Below are 19,834 nucleotides of genomic sequence, written 5' to 3' on the forward strand. Positions count from 1 at the left end.
AGCGCGGGGCTGCCGCCGCCATCATAGCTTTGAAAGCCTCCGTTTCCACAACCCTATACGGCAGCATCTCAAGGCTGATAAATTTGGCTATGTGGACGGTTAACGATTGAGCGTGCGGGTGCGTGGCGGCGTACTTGCGCTTGCGCTCCAACACTTGCGCTAGCGACGGCTGGACTGTGCGGTGCGAGACATTGCTGGATGGGCCGAGGACAGCGGAGGTGAGGGTGTGGGTGCAGGCCATGAGACGGTAGTGCCTGTGTCCTGAGAGGGGGGTTGGATCTCAGTGGCAGGTTGGGGCACAGGGGGAGAGGCAGCGGTGCAAACCGGAGGCGGTGAACGGCCTTCGTCCCACCTTGTGGGGTGCTTGGCCATCATATGTCTGCGCATGCTGGTGGTGGTGAGGCTGTTGGTGGTGGCTCCCCGGCTGATCTTGGCGCGACAAAGGTTGCACACCACTGTTCGTCGGTCGTCAGGCGTCTCTGTGAAAAACTGCCAGACCTTAGAGCACCTCGGCCTCTGCAGGGTGGCATGGCGCGAGGGTGCGCTTTGGGAAACAGTTGGTGGATTATTCGGTCTGGCCCTGCCTCTACCCCTGGCCACCGCACTGCCTCTTGCAACCTGCCCTGCTGCTGCCCGTGCCTCCCCCTCTGAAGACCTGTCCTGTGTAGGCGTTGCACACCAGGTGGGGTCAGTCACCTCATCGTCCTGCTGCTCTTCCTCCGAATCCTCTGTGCGCTCCTCCCTCGGACTTACTGCCCTTACTACTACCTCACTGCAAGACAACTGTGTCTCATCGTCATCGTCCTCCTCACCCACAGAAAGTTCTTGAGACAGTTGGCGGAAGTCCCCAGCCTCATCCCCCGGACCCCGGGAACTTTCCAATGGTTGTGCATCAGTGACGATAAACTCCTCTGGTGGGAGAGGAACCACTGCTGCCCAATCTGAGCAGGGGCCCGAGAACAGTTCCTGGGAGTCTTTCCACTCCTGAGCATGTGTCATTGTAGTGGAGTGAGGAGGCTGGGAGGAAGGAGGAGCAGCAGACAGAGGATTCGGATTTGCAGCAGTGGACGGCGCAGAACTGTGGCTGGACGATAGGTTGCTCGAAGCACTTTCTGCCATCCAGGACAGGACCTGCTCACACTGCTCATTTTCTAATAAAGGTCTCCCGCGTGGACCCATTAATTGGGCGATGAATGTGGGGACGCCAGAAATTTGCCTCTCTCCTAATCGCGCAGCAGTCGGCTGCGACACACCTGGATCAGGAGCTCGGCCTGTGCCCACACCCTCACTTGGCCCTCCGCGTCCTCGGCCACGTCCACATCCTCTAGGCCTACCCCTACCCCTCAGCATGCTGTATTACCAGTGATTTGATTTCCCAGGCAGGAAAGAAATTGGCGCAAGGCTGCACTCAACCGTAGCTGGTTGCGTCTGATTTTTTAACGTTCTCCACGCAGCACACACGTACACAGAGCCCTTAGGACTGACAGAGGCAGGGCAAATATACTTTTTTCCCTTTTGTTTAAAAGGATAGGCCCACTGCGTCTATTCACTGAATAATAAGTTTAATAACTGACACTGTGTTGCGGCCCTGCAAAAGTGTCACAGAACTTTACTTGCAGAGTTATTAACTGTGGCAGAGCAGGTATTTCCCAGGCAGGAAAGAAATTGGCGCAAGGCTGCACTCAACCGTAGCTGGTTGCGTCTGATTTTTTAACGTTCTCCACGCAGCACACACGTACACAGAGCCCTTAGGACTGACAGAGGCAGGGCAAATATACTTTTTTCCCTTTTGTTTAAAAGGATAGGCCCACTGCGTCTATTCACTGAATAATAAGTTTAATAATTGACACTGTGTTGCGGCCCTGCAAAAGTGTCACAGAACTTTACTGTTGCAGAGTTATTAACTGTGGCAGAGCAGGTATTTCCCAGGCAGGAAAGAAATTGGTGCAAGGCTGCACTCAACCGTAGCTGGTTGCGTCTGATTTTTTTACGTTCTCCACGCAGCACACACGTACCCAGAGCCCTTAGGACTGACAGAGGCAGGGCAAATATACTTTTTTCCCTTTTGTTTAAAAGGATAGGCCCACTGTGCCTATTCAATGACTAATAACTGTGCTGTGGCCCTGCCTACACAATTCTGTGCCTGTAGTATCAATGCAGGGTGCAATGCTCTGCACCGCCGATTTTGAGAAAGAAAAAAAAAGCAACACAGCTAACAGCAGCCTGCACAGTACTCCACACAGTTAAATGTGACCCTAGAAAGGACCGTTGAGGTTCTTGAAGGCTACACTCACTCCTAACACTCTTCCTGCCTAAGCACCACTTCTGTCCCTAATGTCGGCTGCAATGCTCTGCACTGCCGATTTTGAGAAGAAAAAAAAAATTCTCCACTGCTAACAGCAGCCTGCACACACGTAGATGTGGCCCTAAGAAGGACCGTTGGGGTTCTTGAAGCCTACACTCACTCCTAACACTCTCCCTACAGCAGCTCCAACACAATAGCACTTTCCCTCAGCTAACTCACAACGCATCTGAGGCGAGCCGCGGGAGGGGTCGACTTTTATACTCGGGTGACATCTGATCGCCCCAGCCACTCACAGCAGGGGGGTGGTATAGGGCTTGAACGTCACAGGGGGAAATTGTAATGCCTTCCCTGTCTTTCAATTGGCCAGAAAAGCGCGCTAACGTCTCAGAGAGGAAAGTGAAAGTAACCCGAACACCGCGTGGTGCTCGTTTACGAGTAACGAGCATCCCGAACACGCTAATATTCGCCCGAGCATCAAGCTCGGACGAGTACGTTCGCTCATCTCTAGTTTTTAACCCTTTCTGCCTTCTCCTTTACACATTACATAGCGCTCAATTAGCGCTATGTAATGCACGGAGATTCCGGCCGGCGATCTGGGGCCGCCGGTGAGACCTGACCCCCAGCGGTCACATGAACGCTGAGCCGGGAGCCTGCACCGTGGGGGGGCCTGCTTACCTGTCCAGCATCTTCCGCATTCTCCCTTCTGTCTCCCGGCTCGGCGATCATGTGACCGCTGGGTGCCACCTGACCCTAGCGGTCACATGATCGCTGAGACGGGAGGCAGAGGGAGAATGTGGAAGACGCCGTACAGGTAAGCAGGTCCCCCCACGGTGCAGTGAGCACCTGCACCCTCCTGAACTCTGTCAGTTCAGGAGGGTGCAGGGAAATGTATTTTTTCTCACCCATTCTCACCAGCTCCAATTTATTTGGAGCTGGGGAGAATGAATGAGAAAAAATAATTTGATTGGAAAGGGTTAATAGCCAATATAAACCTCCTCTGGAAGAATATTGAAGAATAAGGCAGGTCTTCCATTATTGGTCCTCTATTATGCCACCATCGGCTAAGGTAGAGATGAACCGCATGAAAGCCATATGTAAAATCTGCCCATACACCCAGGCACCCTGTCTCACTTCCATAATATCCTGAATGAGACGTTACAGAATTTCAAGCTTCCATTCATGCTTCAATGAAAGTCAGAATTACACTCCTCACTGACATTAAATCATTGGCACCACTGTTGTGAGACTTTGAGCAAAAATAGCTGGCAAATCTCCCTGACCGAGACATCCTTAAAGGTATTACACAGAGCTTATCTAGTTCCCGCGAGGCTCCATGCTATTAATCCGGAGATCTCCAGTTTATGTTTTCGTGGCTGTGATGACATAGGCTCACATCACCATATTTGGTGGACCTGCCCAATCGCACAGGCTTTTTGTAAAAGGGTTTCCCACCTCATAGCCTCGTTTACTGGAAAGAGTCTTGGACTCAACCCTATAGTCTTACTACTGGGAGACAAATCTGCGGGTATTCACAACGCTCCCTTTAAACCCCTGAAATACATTACTATGCCAGCACGTATCTCAATAGCACAATAGTGGCGGAAACCAACACTCCCATTTGAACCGCTTATGTCTCGCATGCATAAAATCCCATTAAACAAAAAAGTTACATCTATATGTCTAGATAACAAAGATCTGGTACCGTGTTAGCCAGTAGAGCAAAACGTGATTGTTCTCAGTAAGAGAAACGACGTAATCTTGTAGATATGATACCTTTTAATGGCTAACAAAAATACATGATGTAATAATAGCGAGCTTTCGTACCAACGCAGGGGTACTTCTTAAGTTCCTTTATAATCAGGAGTGCATTACCCTCTGACACACAAAAAGGAACTTATCCCTGTAATGTAAGGAGCTGTAAGACCTGCTCACATATACTGACTATGGACAGGATACGGATCCCCAACACACAGCAGGACTATAAGATCCCAGGGACATTTACATGTTCCTCGTCCAATGTTGTGTACCTGATCATGTGCAGTAAATGTACTGTTGGGGGTCTTTATGTTGGGGAAACAGGACAGAAACTGAAAGCCAGGATGAGATCTCATCGCCACACGACTAAACACAGAAAAAGAGAATTACCTGTGGCCGAGCACTTCTCTAACCATGGACATAACATAGGAGATATGAGAGTTTTGATATTGAAGGGTGGTTTCAAGTCACAAAACCACAGAAGAATTTGGGAATATAAATTGATAACAACCTTTGACACGCTGAATACTGGGTTAAATTATTCCCCAGGATTTATGTGTGAATGGGAAGTGTGAGATATTTATTGCACAGATAAGACCCCCATCAACAGTAATTCAGGGACCATAAACTTTCACTGCCTTATCAGTATTTAGCTAAAAATGTTTGTGTATCTCTTGTAGAAAGTCAAGCCTGATGACCTCCCCCCCTCCAACAGTAATTTAGGGACCATAAAACTTTCACTCCGCTATCAGTGCCTAGACAAAAAAAGTTTGTTTGCTGTTGCAGAATTCCTTTTAAGTGCGAACCAATCACATCCATATCAGTGCCTTGTCATAAGTATGTATGTTATAAGTGTGTCTAAATATCCATGCCTCTTCAGATCCAATCCATTAAGCCTGAAGAAGAACCCTGCGTTGGTACGAAAGCTCGCTATTATTACATCATGTATTTTTGTTAGCCATTAAAAGGTATCATATCTACAAGATTACGTCGTTTCTCTTACTGAGAACAATCACATTATGTCTAGATAAAATCACTCATTTTGAAAAGATATGGGATCCTTGGATAGCGTTTGTTGATGTCCCAACCCTGCATTACTTTGTGAGACTCGAAAAAGGAAAATGAACGAGTAAAATACCCAGAGATTACTGATATTATATAAGAAGAACTGGACCTACACGATTTACAATGCTCAGATAATGGAGACATTCTGATATATACCTTCCTTGTACAATGCATAGGGCTATATTTAATATTCCCTGTACATAATTTAAATTTCTTTTGTTCATTGTTTTTTTTTCTGTAGTCCATAAAAAATTGGATATACCCCCATGCGTGGGGTCTTTGCGGCCGAGTGTTGCCACTTTATGTGTTAAATCCCAGTAATTCTTCTTCATAAAACATAAAAATAGGACTTACATGGTGCCAAGCGGGGGCTCGTGTTGAAAAAAAAGAATTTCCCACTAGAACCACAACTCCCAGCAGGCTCTATTGATAAGGTCTTTCAGTCCCACAAATGATCCACAGGTATGGAAAGCAAAAAACAGGAATAACCCCGAATTAGAGATAAAAGGGGGTAGAAAAATCAGGGTATATTAAGATAAAAAGATCCTTATGCGCTTGTGCGGTGGTATAACAGTAGTGAAACAGTGAATAACGTTTCGCCACTTACTTGGACAAGGGAGGGGGGGGCTTCTCTAGACAATTGTTAAGAAAAGAAACCCTCCCTCAGGACCAATGAATCTGCTGCTGGCAGTAACTCCAGATATTTTAAGCTTAGATATAGATGATGCAGCAAATACAGAAATATTGCAACGCGTTTCGGCGTGTACAAATGCCTTTATCAAGCGAGTAGTATAGTAAATGGTGCATGAATATGTAGTATGTAGTGACCCAAAGCTCACCTGCAATGATTCCGGCAGTTTGGGTCGTTCATAAAATTATATGACACGTAATCATTTCCATGACACAATCTATACTTTAAAACAATGCTAATGCAGTTAACTACTGACCACTAAGTCTAAAATAATGACTTTTCCTGTTCTGTAGATTTCAGAAACCAAGGTGAGGGGAATCTTTCTGAATATACAATCTATTCCCTTTATTTTCAAACCATTGAGACTACTTTTTGAGTGCATTTGTTAATTTTCTTTTCTTCTTTTGGGTTGTAGTCTCTAAGTTCCACATTAATCACTATTCTGATGGATAGAAGTAGAATTCCTCTATTGTATATATTTAAGTAAGTTTGTTATGGTATTGATGTCTATTCAATTTATGTCCACCTATTTTAGGTACTATTTTATTATTAATATTTTATCACAATGTTTTATGTATTTATAGATTCATTGTCCTTTTTGTTATTGTTGCATTCTAATCAATTTTGAGATTGGCTTGAGAAAGCAGCCAGTGTAATTTGCATATACTTTACATACGCGAATGAGTTTGTTTTTTTTAAATCTTCAATTACTTGCTTATTCTTCTGTTAATAATATTGTGCCAACTGCTGTATTTTACTGTATAAATTTACTTGCTTTTATTGTTTGTGTTTTGTCATTTGGTCACTGTGAGTAATCATGTAACAGGATGCCACCACTAGCTGTATCTGGCACAGCTGTTTTGAAACCGGCCTGAGGAAGATGCCACTTTGGCACTGAAATGTGTTGCCAATAAAGCATCATTAGAGCCATCCCTGGACTCCCTTTCTTTCCTGCACTTGTGACTTTAGATGAGCTACAATCTACAATCTTTAGAGGAGCTACGATCAGAAATGAAAACTGATTAGAAAAACTACAGGTGATACATTCCCATTAAATTTTGTGGCCCTTGAGAATTGTTGAGTGTTACAATGTGGTCCTTGAACAAAAAAAATTGTGCACCACAGCTCCACAGTATATGGTGTTGGTATAAAAAGTTGGCTTATTGAAATTGTCTAAAAAATAGACATGTTTACATTGATGGAAACAAAGAATTGAAAGTGACACAGGAGCTAATCCTGGTCTATATTGTGTTCTTTCACAGTTCTCTGACCTGTTGTGTACCTGATGATCTAAGCGGTGCAAAAATTAGAAGTGTGATGTCATTAGGTAAACAGCCACCTGCAGAACTAAGGATCATTGTTCTTATTCAACGATTCTGGAAATGTTTGTAATAAAAACAATAAACCGCATCGAATTAATACATTTCAAGCAAGTTCTTGTTCTTCAGTGTTTTCCACTAAATCACTCCATGGATCATAATGCTGCAAACGTAAATATACCAGATATCTTTTATCACATACGGAAAAAAGGGATGAAATACAAAAACGACTTCACCTCACTTTAAAGATGTCATCTGGATGACAATGCCAGACATTCTATATTTAGTTTTTGACATAACTTCGCCCTAAAGCCATAGAATTCACACCTCCAGAATTCTTTAGAATATCTGTTGTTTTAAGAATACAGTCATTACACTATCGGTTCTTAAAGGGAAACTCTATGGAAAATTATATGAATGGGATGGAGAGGTAGTGCTGTATTTACTGCCTCATTAACCGCACACCATCATTATTCTCTGGTGTGCAGAGGGCTCAGTGCTGTCAACGTTGTAATCACCCAGTGCACATCAGGCTGGTTGTAGGTGGATAGTGAGGAGAAAAGAAGACAATACCAGCTTTATCATTCAGCGCATAACTTCACCCAACTTTGCAGCCGCATGGATTGAGAAGGAAGCACCCGTTAGCAAGACAACAGGTGCAAACAGGGAGCGCAAAAGCCACTTGCCATGGAGTTGCAAAACTGCAATCTGCACTGCTAAACTGTCTACTCAGAGCTGTGTCGTCTGACTAGACATTTGGCTACTGTACTACAACAGCAATAGGGGGGGGTGATCTCTTTTTCAGGGAGTCTCAATGATATTTCAAAGAGGGTTAGCAAGTACTGTATATCTTATAATGGTTTTCCAGTTTCATCAAACAAAGAATGTAATTCTCTATGTAATGAAGTTATAGAATTTTATGGATCAATTCCTCACAGTTTTCAAAATCTTTGCTTCCATTTATTCAAAAAGAAACTTCATTGTTTAGTTCCGGGGTGTTAAAATCTGTTGTGGTCATGTCACTGAGAGATGCATGGTTTTTTACAAAAGAGAGCTCTGATAGCTACGGTGATGATAACAAGACCTGCACCTGCGTGTTCATCATATGACCAGGAGAAGCTTTTACCCACTAGGAGTAATCAAAGAAGGTTTCCAATAAAGAAAAGTCATTTGAGATCTTAAAGGGGTATTCCAGGCATCTATTTCCTTTCAGTGCTGATGACCTATCCTCAGAATAGGTAATCAGTTGTTGATCGCCAGTGGTCCGCCACTTGGGACTCCCGGCAATCACTTGATCTCAGGCCCCACACTCACTGCAATGGTAAAAATGTTAACTGCTCTGTCCACATTGGGGTCGGAGCTGTAAGTGCTATAAAATGTGCAGCTTCCTTTGATTTCAATGGAAGCAAAGCCTTCTGTTACACCTCCGGCTCCGACACCAATGCAATCAGAGCCATCAACATCCAGCTTGCTATAGTGAGTGTGGGGGCTGACATAATGAGCGCTGGGGGTCCCGAGTGGCAAACTCCCACTGATCAACTACTGATAACTAGAGATGAGAGAGCACACTCGGATACAGCAGTTCTTCGAGCGATCATCGCTCTGCTCAAGTAACTGCTTACTGGTCCAAGCGTGCTCGGGGGGGGCAGCGGGGGGTAGCGGAGTGGAGAGAGAGATCTCTCTCACTCTCCCCCCCGCAAGCCCCCCCCCAAGCACGCTCGGACCAGTAAGCAGTTACTCAAGAAGAGCGATGCTCGCTCGAGTAACTGCTGTATCCGAGTGTGCTCGCTCATCTCTACTGATAAGCTATCCTGAGGATAGGTCATCAGTAGAGATGAGCGAATGTACTCGTCCGAGCTTGATACTCGTTCGAGTATTAGCGTGTTCGAGATGCTCATTACTCGTAACGAGTACCACGCGATGTTCGGGTTACTTTCACTTTCATCTCTGAGACGTTAGCGCGCTTTTCTGGCCAATTGAAAGACAGGGAAGGCATTACAACTTCCCCCTGTGACGTTCAAGCCCTATACCACCCCCCTGCAGTGAGTGGCTGGCGAGATCAGGTGTCACCCGAGTATAAAAATCGGCCCCTCCCGCGGCTCGCCACAGATGCATTCTGACAGAGATCAGGGAAAGTGGTATCTTGGTGGAGCTGCTATAGGGAAAGTGTTAGGAGTATTTTAGGCTTCAAGAACCCCAACGGTCCTTCTTAGGGCCACATCTAACCGTGTGCAGTGCTGTGGAGGCTGCTTTGTGCAGTGTTGCACTTTTTTTTTTTTTGGTATATCGGCCGTGCAGAGCATTGCGCCCTGCAGTAATACTCCAGGGACAGAAGTGCGTAGGCAGGGACAGAAGACATATTGATTGAATATAGGCAGTGGGCCTTTGCTAAAAAATTTGGGGCAAAAAATCTATTTGGCCTGCCTGTGACTGTGCTCAGTGTTCTGGGTCTGTCTGTGCTGGGTGTAGTAGTTCTACAAAATCATACGCAGCCAGCTAAGTGTTACAGCAGGCTTCCGCCAAATTATTTCCTGGCGTTCCGTAAGCGAAGTCAGCCTCCAACCCCAGGCCAATAAGCGGCACATTTAATTACAGCGTTCTGTTTCTGCATTACTGGTAATACAGCATGCTGAGGGGTAGGGGTAGGCCTAGAGGACGTGGACGCGGTCGAGGACGCGGAGGCCCAAGTCAAGGTGTGGGCACAGGCCGAGCCAGTGCAGTGGCCAGGGGTAAAGGCAGGGCCAGACCGAATAATCCACCAACTATTTCCCAAAGCGCCCCCTCGCGCCATGCCACCCTGCAGAGGTCAAGGTGCCCCACAGTGTGGCAGTTTTTCACAGAGACACCTGACGACCGACAAACAGTGGTGTGCAACCTTTGTCGCGCCAAGATCAGCTGGGGAGGCACCACCACCAGCATGCGCAGGCATATGATGGCCAAGCACCCCACAAGGTGGGACGAAGGCCGTTCACCGCCTCCGGTTTGCACCACTGCCTCTCCCCCTGTGCCCCAACCTGCCACTGAGATCCAACCTCCCTCTCAGGGCACAGGCACTACCGTCTCCTGGCCTGCACCCACACCCTCACCTCCGCTGTCCTCGGCCCCATCCAGCAATGTCTGTCAGCGCAGCGTCCAGACGTCGCTAGCGCCACTGTTTGAGCGCGAGCGCAAGTACACCGCCACGCACCTGCACGCTCAAGCGTTAAACGTGCACATTGCCAAATTGATCAGCCTGGAGATGCTGCCTTATAGGCTTGTGGAAACGGAGGCTTTCAAAAGCATGATGGCGGCGGCGGCGGCCCCGCGCTACTCAGTTCCCAGTCGCCACTACTTTTCCCGATGTGCCGTCCCAGGCCTGCACGACCACGTCTCCCGCAACATTGTATGCGCCCTCACCAACGTGGTTACTGCCAAGGTCCACTTAACTACAGACACGTGGACAAGCACAGGCGGGCAGGGCCACTATATCTCCCTGACGGCACATTGGGTGAATTTAGTGGAGGCTGGGACAGAGTCAGAGCCTGGGACCGCTCACGTCCTACCCACCCCCCAAATTGCGTGCCCCAGCTCGGTGGTGGTATCTGCGGTGGTGTATGCTTCCTCCACTAAACCACCCTCCTCCTCCTCCTCCTCCTACGCAACCTCTGTCTCGCAATCAAGATGTGTCAGCAGCAGCACGTCGCCAGCAGTCGGTGTCGCGCGGCATGGCAGCTCAGCGGTGGGCAAGCGTCAGCAGGCTGTGCTGAAGCTACTCAGCTTAGGAGATAAGAGGCACACGGCCCACGAACTGCTGCAGGGTCTGACAGAGCAGACCGACCGCTGGCTTGCGCCGCTGAGCCTCCAACCGGGCATGGTCGTGTGTGACAACGGCCGTAACCTGGTGGCGGCTCTGCAGCTCGGCAGCCTCACGCACGTGCCATACCTGGCCCATGTCTTTAATTTGGTGGTTCAGCGCTTTCTGAAAAGCTACCCACACTTGTCATACCTGCTCGGAAAGGTGTGCCAGCTCTGCGCACATTTCCGCAAGTCCCACACGCACACTGCCACCCTGCGGACACTGCAACATCGGTTTAATCTGCCAGTGCACCGACTGCTGTGCGACGTGCCCACACAGTGGAACTCTACGCTCCACATGTTGGCCAGGCTCTATTAGCAGCGTGGAGCTATTGCGGAATACCAACTCCAACATGGGCGGCATAGTGGGAGTCAGCCTCCTCAATTCTTTTCAGAAGAGTGGGCCTGGTTGGCAGCCATCTGCCAGGTCCTTGGTAACTTTGAGGAGTCTACCCAGATGCTGAGCGGGAATGCTGCAATCATTAGCGTCACCATTCCTCTGCTATGCCTCTTGAGAAGTTCCCTGCAAAGCATAAAGGCAGACGCTTTGGAATCGGAAACGGAGGCGGGGTAAGACAGTATGTCGCTGGATAGTCAGAGCACCCTCATGTCTATATCTTAGCGCGTTGAGGAGGAGGGGGAGGAGCATGAGGAGGAGGGGGAAGAGACAGCTTGGCCCACTGCTGAGGGGACAGATGCTGCTTGCCTGTCATCCTTTCAGCGTGTATGGCCAGAGGAGGAGGAGGAGGAGGAGGGGGAGGAGCATGAGGAGGAGGGGGAAGAGACAGCTTGGCCCACTGCTGAGGGTACAGATGCAGCTTGCCTGTCATCCTTTTAGCGTGTATGGCCAGAGGAGGAGGAGGAGGAGGAGGAGGATCCTGAAAGTGATCTTCCGAGTGAGGACAGCCATGTGTTGCGTACAGGTACCCTGGCACACATGGCTGACTTCATGTTAGGATGCCTTTCTCGTGACCCTCGCGTTACACGCATTCTGGCCACTACGGATTACTGGGTGTACACACTGCTCGACCCACGGTATAAGAAGAGCCTTTCCACTCTCATTCCCGAAGAGGAAAGGGGTTCGAGAATGATGCTATACCACAGGGCGCTGGTGGACAAACTGATGGTAAACTTCCCATCCGACAGCGCTAGTGGCCGAAGGCGCATTTCCGCGGCCCAGGTAGCAGGGGAGGCGCAGAGATCAGGCAGCATGTACAGCGCAGGCAGGGGAACATTATCCAAGGCCTTTGCCAGCTTTATGGCTCCCCAGCAAGACTGTGTCACCGGTCCCCAGTCAAGGCTGAGTTGGCGGGAGCACTGTAAAAGGATGGTGAGGGAGTACGTAGCCAATCGCACGACCGTCCTCGGTGACGCCTCTGCCCCCTACAACTACTGGGTGTCGAAGCTGGACACGTGGCCTGAACTCGCGCTGTATGCCCTGGAGGTGCTTGCTTGTCCTGCGGCTAGCGTCTTGTCAGAGAGTGTGTTTAGTGTGGCTGGGGGAATCATCACGGATAAGCGTACCCACCTGTCAACCGACAGTGCCGACAGGCTTACACTCATCAAGATGAACAAAGCCTGGATTTCCCCAGACTTCTCTTCTCCACCAGCGGACAGCAGCGATACCTAAACAATACGTAGGCTGCACCCGCAGATGGAAGCATCGTTCTCTATCACCATCCAAAACAGGGACCTTTTTGCTTCATCTATCTGTGTATAATATTCCTCCTACTGCTCCTCCTCCTGAAACCTCAGATAATCACGCCGAACGGGCAATTTTTCTTAGGCCCACAAGGCTCAGTCATATAATTTTTCTAAACAATTTTTATACGTTTCAATGCTCATTAAAGCGTTGAAACTTTCACCTCAACCAATTTTTATTTTTACTGGGCTGCCTCCAGGCCTAGTTACCAATTAAGCCACATTAACCAAAGCGATTAATGGGTTTCACCTGCCCTCTTGGTTGGGCATGGGCAATTTTTCTCAGGTACATTAGTACTGTTGGTACACCAATTTTTGGGGGCCCTCGCCTACAGTGTAATCCAATTAATTTTTTGCCCACCTGCATTACAGCTGACGTAACATCAGCTGTGTTGGGCACTGCAATGGGATATATTTATGTACCGCCGGTGGGTTCCAGGGAGCCACCCATGCTGTGGGTCCACAGGGAGTTGTAAATGCATCTGTCCACTTCTAAAGAACCCCGGTCTGACTGGGGCATGCAGTGTGGGCCGAAGCCCACCTGCATTAAACATGACATTATTACCTCAGCTGTGATGGGCAATGCAATGGGATATATTAATGTACCGCCGGTGGCTTCCTGGCACCCACCCATGCTGTGGGTCCACAGGGAGTTGTAATTGCATGTGTCCACTTCTAAAGAACCCCAGTCTGACTGGGGCATGCAGTGTGGGCCGAAGCCCACCTGCATTAAGCATGACATTATTACCTCAGCTGTGATGGGCAATGCAATGGGATATATTTATGTACCGCCGGTGGGTTCCAGGGAGCCACCCATGCCGTGGGTCCACAGTGAGTTGTAACTGCATGTGTCCACTTCTAAAGAACCCCGGTCTGACTGGGGCATGCAGTGTGGGCCGAAGCCCACCTGCATTAAGCACGACATTACATCAGCTGTGTTGGGCACTGCAATGGGATATATTTATGTCACGCCGGTGGGTTCCAGGGAGCCACCCATGCCGTGGGTCCACAGGGAGTTGTAACTGCATGTGTCCACTTCTAAAGGACCCCAGTCTGACTGGGGCCATGCAGTGTGGACCGAAGCCCACCTGCATTAAGCACGACATTACCTCAGCTGTGATGGGCAATGCAATGGGATACATTTATGTACCGCCGGTGGGTTCCAGGGAGCCACCCATGCTGTGGGTGCACACGGAATTCCCATTGCGGAGTTGTACCTGCCTGTGACTATTTATAAAAAAACGCGGTCTGACTGGGGCATGCAGACACCTTGACAGAATGAATAGTGTGTGGCACATAGGTTCCCCATTGCTATGCCCACGTATGCAGCTCCAGATGGAGGTGGCACAGGATTGGATTTCTCATTGCTTCTATGCAGCATTGTGGACTATCACCCCGCCCCTTTTAAAGAGGGTCGCTGCCTAGCCGTGCCAACCCTCTGCAGTGTGTGCCTGCGGTTCCTCTGGCAGACGCACTTATAAATAGACATCAGGGTGGCGTGGCATGAGGGTAGCTGAAGGCTGGGCAGGGACAGTTTGGTGTGCGCTGTGGACACTGGGTCGTGGGGGGGGGGTTGGGCAGCATGTTACCCAAGAGAAGTGGGAGCGGAGTGTCATGCAGGCAGTGATTGTGCTTTGTTGGAGGTAGTGTGGTGCTTAGCAAAGTTATGCATTGCTAATGAGGGCTTTTCAGAAGTAAAAGTTGTTGGGAGGGGGGGGGCACTCTTGCCGCTATTGTGGCTTAATAGTGGGACCTGTGAACTTGAGATGCAGCCCAACATGTAGCCCCTCGCCTGCCCTATCCGTTGCTGTGTCGTTCCCATCACTTTCTTGAATTGCCCAGATTTTCACAAACGAAAACCTTAGCGAGCATCGGCGATATACAAAAATGCTCGGGTCGCCCATTGACTTCAATGGGGTTCGTTACTCGAAACGAACCCTCGAGCATCGCGAAAAGTTCGTCTCGAGTAACGAGCACCCGAGCATTTTGGTGCTCGCTCATCTCTAGTCATCAGTACTGAAAGAGGTTAAATGCCTGGAATATCCCTCTTTTTAAACCATAAGGAATAGATACAGAAAGTATATAGAAAAATTGTTTAATTTGTCACGATACATGAAAAATATCATTTATTTTCTGAAAACAGAATACCCCTTTAATTATATCAATTCTGACTACAGTCTCCCTTTGATTACTGGATAATTACTGTGGAGGTTGATTGCATTACACATTATATGTTCAGTGTAGCCAAGTTAGGCTGGTTTATCTCTGAGAAACTTGCTTTGACCCATTACAACTGTATGTTTTATTCCTTGGAGACATGAAAATAACAAACATAAAACATTTCTCTGTTTCGGGACGCATATGCCCTGCCCAGACTTATATCTTAATATTCATTTTGCTAGGAAAACACTGCTCTATTTTTACTGGGATCTGCTGGGATTTTCATTTCTTCTCTCTACAATCCGTAAACTTCTGAACTCCGAACAATGTGAATTTATGTATGGCTCTGACATTAACTGTGATATATAAACCTGACCAATGCTTGTCTAAGGATCTGTGCTGACAGAATACCCACTGTGTCAAATGGCAACATTGGTTTTTCTGATATGCAGCTTGCTGCCAGGACTGGTTAATCATAGCCCGCCTTATCATGCTGACTTTGGGAGTGTGGCTCGGTGACAGGAAGTTATTACCTCACCATTCAGACATATACTTCATCACATTTTCTTACAAAGAAGCATGACTTTACCAGCAGACACCAAAAACTGAATAAAATGAAGGCTTAAAGGGGTTGTCTGTCTGATATATTTATATATATATAATATATATATATTTTTTTTTTTCTTTAAGTTGCAGTTTTCATGCAATTTTTTGAGCCAAAGCCAGAAGTGGATTCAAAATGAATGGAAAATATAGTATAAAAGAAGGATTTATATTTTTATTTCTCCTTCCTTTCGAGTCCGCTTCTGGCTTTGACTTGAAAAAAATGCATAAAAAACTGTCTTTTTACAAAAAGCTGTATGTGAATACCCTCTATACTGCACCGTATTTTTCCACCCATTCCCCCCACCCCCTAAAAACTAATAAGTTATATAATGCATTATATGTATCCCAAAATGTTGCTGTTAAAAATACAACTGATCCTACAAAAACAAGTCCTTGTGCAGCTATGTTGATTGGAAAATAAAAAAGTGATGAGATGAAAAAAACATTAAAAAATGTCTTGCTTCTTTTAGAGGTTACAGTCTACCTCTAATTATATAGAAAAAAGTATTATAGGGGAAAAGTGTGCGCAATAATAATTTTTCTAAATAACATGTATTGTAGATTGTGCTTCTAAAAAGAAGCATGAACTGGCTCTGATCTGCACTCTGGGCTGCGCATATCTATGCATTAGGAGACAGAGCGTCCCGTATCCAGCATAGGAGCGATTGCTGTTCAATGTAATGTGATTCTATAGCGCCAGCTCTCATACTGGATACAGAATCCTAGGAGACAGCAGGATGCATAGATATAAGCCTCGGCTAGTCTACGTTGCTATTTAGAAGCCAAATCTACAATATGTATTACAGTATTTAGAAAAACTGTTATTGTAATTGGAGGTACAGTTTAAAATGTAAAGAACCATAAAATATAGTTATAAACAATTCACTTTCAAAAACGTTCCAACATATATTGTATGTGAAAGTGTGCTAAAAGTATAGCTGTCTGGCATTAATCTTACAAACGTTGTTATAAAGCTTTTTGGAAAGGAGCAACATAGTAACATAACATAGTATACTAGACTGAAAAAAGACAAATGTCCATCCAGCTCAGCCTGTTACCACTCCCCCATGTTGATGCAGAGGAAGGCAAAAAAAGAAAAAAGCCCCAATAAGGTAGAATCCAATTTACCCCAATTTGGGGGGGGGGGGGGGGGAATTCCTTACTGACTCCATAATGACAGTCAGAATCATCAGAGAAAAGTTCAGTTCTTTCCTGACACCAAGTCTGGCAGTGGGAAGATACCCAGATCAACAACCCTTCTGACTATTTAATGTCTATAACCTGTAATTCCGTAGTACTCCAAAAAGACGTCTAGTTCCCTCTTAAACTCCTCTATCGATTTTGCCATCACCAAGTCCTCAGGCAGAATAAACAGTGAAAAAGTGGGTTGCACTCCAGAGGATGGGAGAAAGGTGAAAGAAAGGAGTGACTGAAAAAGAACTCACTCAGCGACGCCGGGCCAATGTATAATAGGCACCGCTACGTCACAATCCAAGATTGCGTATCACTCCCATAATCTGTTTTTTTTTCCACCAAGATCCAAATATACAGCTGCGCACTGGTCAGTTAAGACATCCTCAAGAGAGCGCTATGGTAGATACCAGAGGTAAAAATATCACCACGGAATGGACATAGACAACAGCAAAAATGAAACAAACGTTACCAGCGCTGCAGTGCTAAAATGATGAGAATAAGATGATAGGAAGGATATTTGCAGGAGGAAATAAAAATGGCCACTTACTTCACAGGGGTGCCTTGTAATCAGCACCCCTGAATCCTAGAAGGCAGGCAAAATCGTTAGATGCAATAAGGAAATAGTCTTTATTAGGTGCGACGCGTTTCGGCCTGATCACAGGCCTTTTTCAAGCCTTAAAAGTATATACAGAAAGCCATAATATTTATATGTAATGCATACCTCCTATTGGTGTGTTTGCTCCATGGCTCGTCTGTCCAGGGGACGTTACTCGGCCTTTTTTGATGACATCATCTACAGCATAGTCCGTGGAACACAGCGCTGCGCTCCACGGAGCTATTCCGTGAGCGGGACCTCGTCAATGATGATGTGGTCTGAGAAGATCACATGACCATGTTGTTAGATCTAACCCTTTGACGTTATCTCGTCAACGTGACATTGTGGACCGCAGCACTGCGTTCCACAAAGAATCATCACGTGACGGCGTCCGAACGTCATAGTGACGTCTACATGGGCGAGTCATGTGACTCCGCTGTATACTGAAGGGAGGTGTATAGGTCATGGATCGCAATCCTGCTCAGCCTTATGCATAGGCCTTTAGTCTATTTACAGCATTCATTTAATGTATATTTATTGACATTGGTAAAAATATATTTTTGATTGAAATCTTGGTAATTTCTATAAATATGCTAATAATTCACATTCATGAACTGTATAAGAAAATGTAAGCTGGAGTAGATGGTAATTGAGTTACAACAGTAATCAGAGCCAAGTCAATCGAAATTCATAGATTGCTAAGAATATTAACCTTTACTATTTTATGCTGATTAAACGCTGCATCAATTTTTAATGAGCGAAGCTGAAGGTGACAGCCCAAGAGCTAACCCATGATGAATATCTGATCTGAACTTGTAATTAATAGGAGTAGTTTGTAGAAAATAAAAACTATTTATAAAAATGTAGAAACTGGCCCAAGTCTCAATTCCATATACATAATACATAAACATTTCAGTGTTTACCAGTACATGCAAGTTTCAATATTCATGTTTAATAACTGTCAGCTGGCTAAATTGTTGCATTAGCATAAATTCCATTAGCATAAATGTCATTAGGCAAAATAGCCTCAAACTACCCTGAAAACATGAAATTTTGAAAGCAATGTAACCAATTATGCATATGAACATGTAAGTGTGTAAAATGATGCATGCATATATTTATATTTTACTTGTCATTTATTTAAAGGTATAGACGGTGACTGCACATCACAGGTGTTTACTTTTACATTTCAGTTGTTATACTTGTATTTATAATTCTATGTCTCACATCTATATGATACAATTATATACTACCGTGTTTCCCACAAAATAAGACAGTGTCTTATATTAATTTTGTTCAAAAAGCTTTAACTTTCTTACATGTATAGCTGCCTGGACACTATTTAAATTGACTGTTTTAATTTACTGTTTACAGGGCTTAATTTTGGAGTAGGGCTTATATTTCAAGCATCCTCAAAAAGCCTGAAAAATCATTTTGCATCCTTAAAAATTCTGGAAAATCATGCTGTCTTATTTTCAGGGAAACAGGGTATGGAATTCAATCTGTTCCGGTGCTGCACTCTGTAATCACTGCAGCAATTCTTGAAATGTTAAAACTTTTGGTCCACTCATGAATAACGGAGCCATTTTTAGCCTTAAGAATTTTTTTTTTTTTAGTTTTTTGCCTCCTTGCATCTCTTAAGCCAGATTTTTTGTAAAGCGGGAGGGGGATGTTATGTTTACATGGGATGTATTTTTTGTGGTAAATGAAGATTTTGCTTCTCATGTTAAGGGGTGAAATCTGGGGTGAAAAGCTGCAGCACAATTCGATATATTGCAGATTTAATATTTGCATTGCACGTTTTTTCTTCAGCATGTGAGTAAGATTTCTTTAAAGGGATTCTGTCATTAGGTTCATGCTGCCCGAACCACGGGCAGCATGAACTCAGGGCAGGGATGTCTGTTGCCCAGTGGGTGTTTAATTGTGAAATGCTGCAACTGTCCTCTCCCCACCCTCTGCGTGAATTGACAGCTCTCTCCCCTTTTGTGTGTAGGAATGCATGACTAAAGACATTCCACCATTGTTTAGTTTCCTTCATTTTTTCAGCGCCCACCAATAAAATTAACTGGCAGCATTTCTTTACTGTATAGCTAAATATGAGCGTGGAGACATATAATATGTAAATCTTTTATGCATTTTGCAACATTGATTAAATAGCATAGAAGAATGGCAGAATTTCTGCTCTATGTGAACATACCCTTAGAGTTTCAATAATCTGCCCCAATATACTGTCATATGTCTATATGACAGTACTTTATCGCATGTACAAATAAAATGTACAAGCAACAGTCACTCTGAACAGACAGCCCTGGAGGCCTTTGCTAGTCCTACAATTTTTTCGATTGACTAATCAGTCCTGGCGATCATGTTGTTTGAATTGACAGGGACATTGATCACAGTGTCTAAGGAGTTAAATGGATGGGATTGGAATTTTCTCCAATCCTGGCCATTAGTGTTTAAAGGATACCTTTAAAAAACGAATCAGCAAAATATATCGTTTATAACTAAATTTAGTACAGATAGCAGCAAAATTAGAAATATAGTCAAAAAACATTGGCCAATATTATTTCAAGATCCGTTTTTATCCATGAATCTTGAAAAAAATCCCG

Source organism: Eleutherodactylus coqui, chromosome 7, assembly GCF_035609145.1.
Source record: "Eleutherodactylus coqui strain aEleCoq1 chromosome 7, aEleCoq1.hap1, whole genome shotgun sequence".
NCBI lineage: Eukaryota > Metazoa > Chordata > Amphibia > Anura > Eleutherodactylidae > Eleutherodactylus > Eleutherodactylus coqui.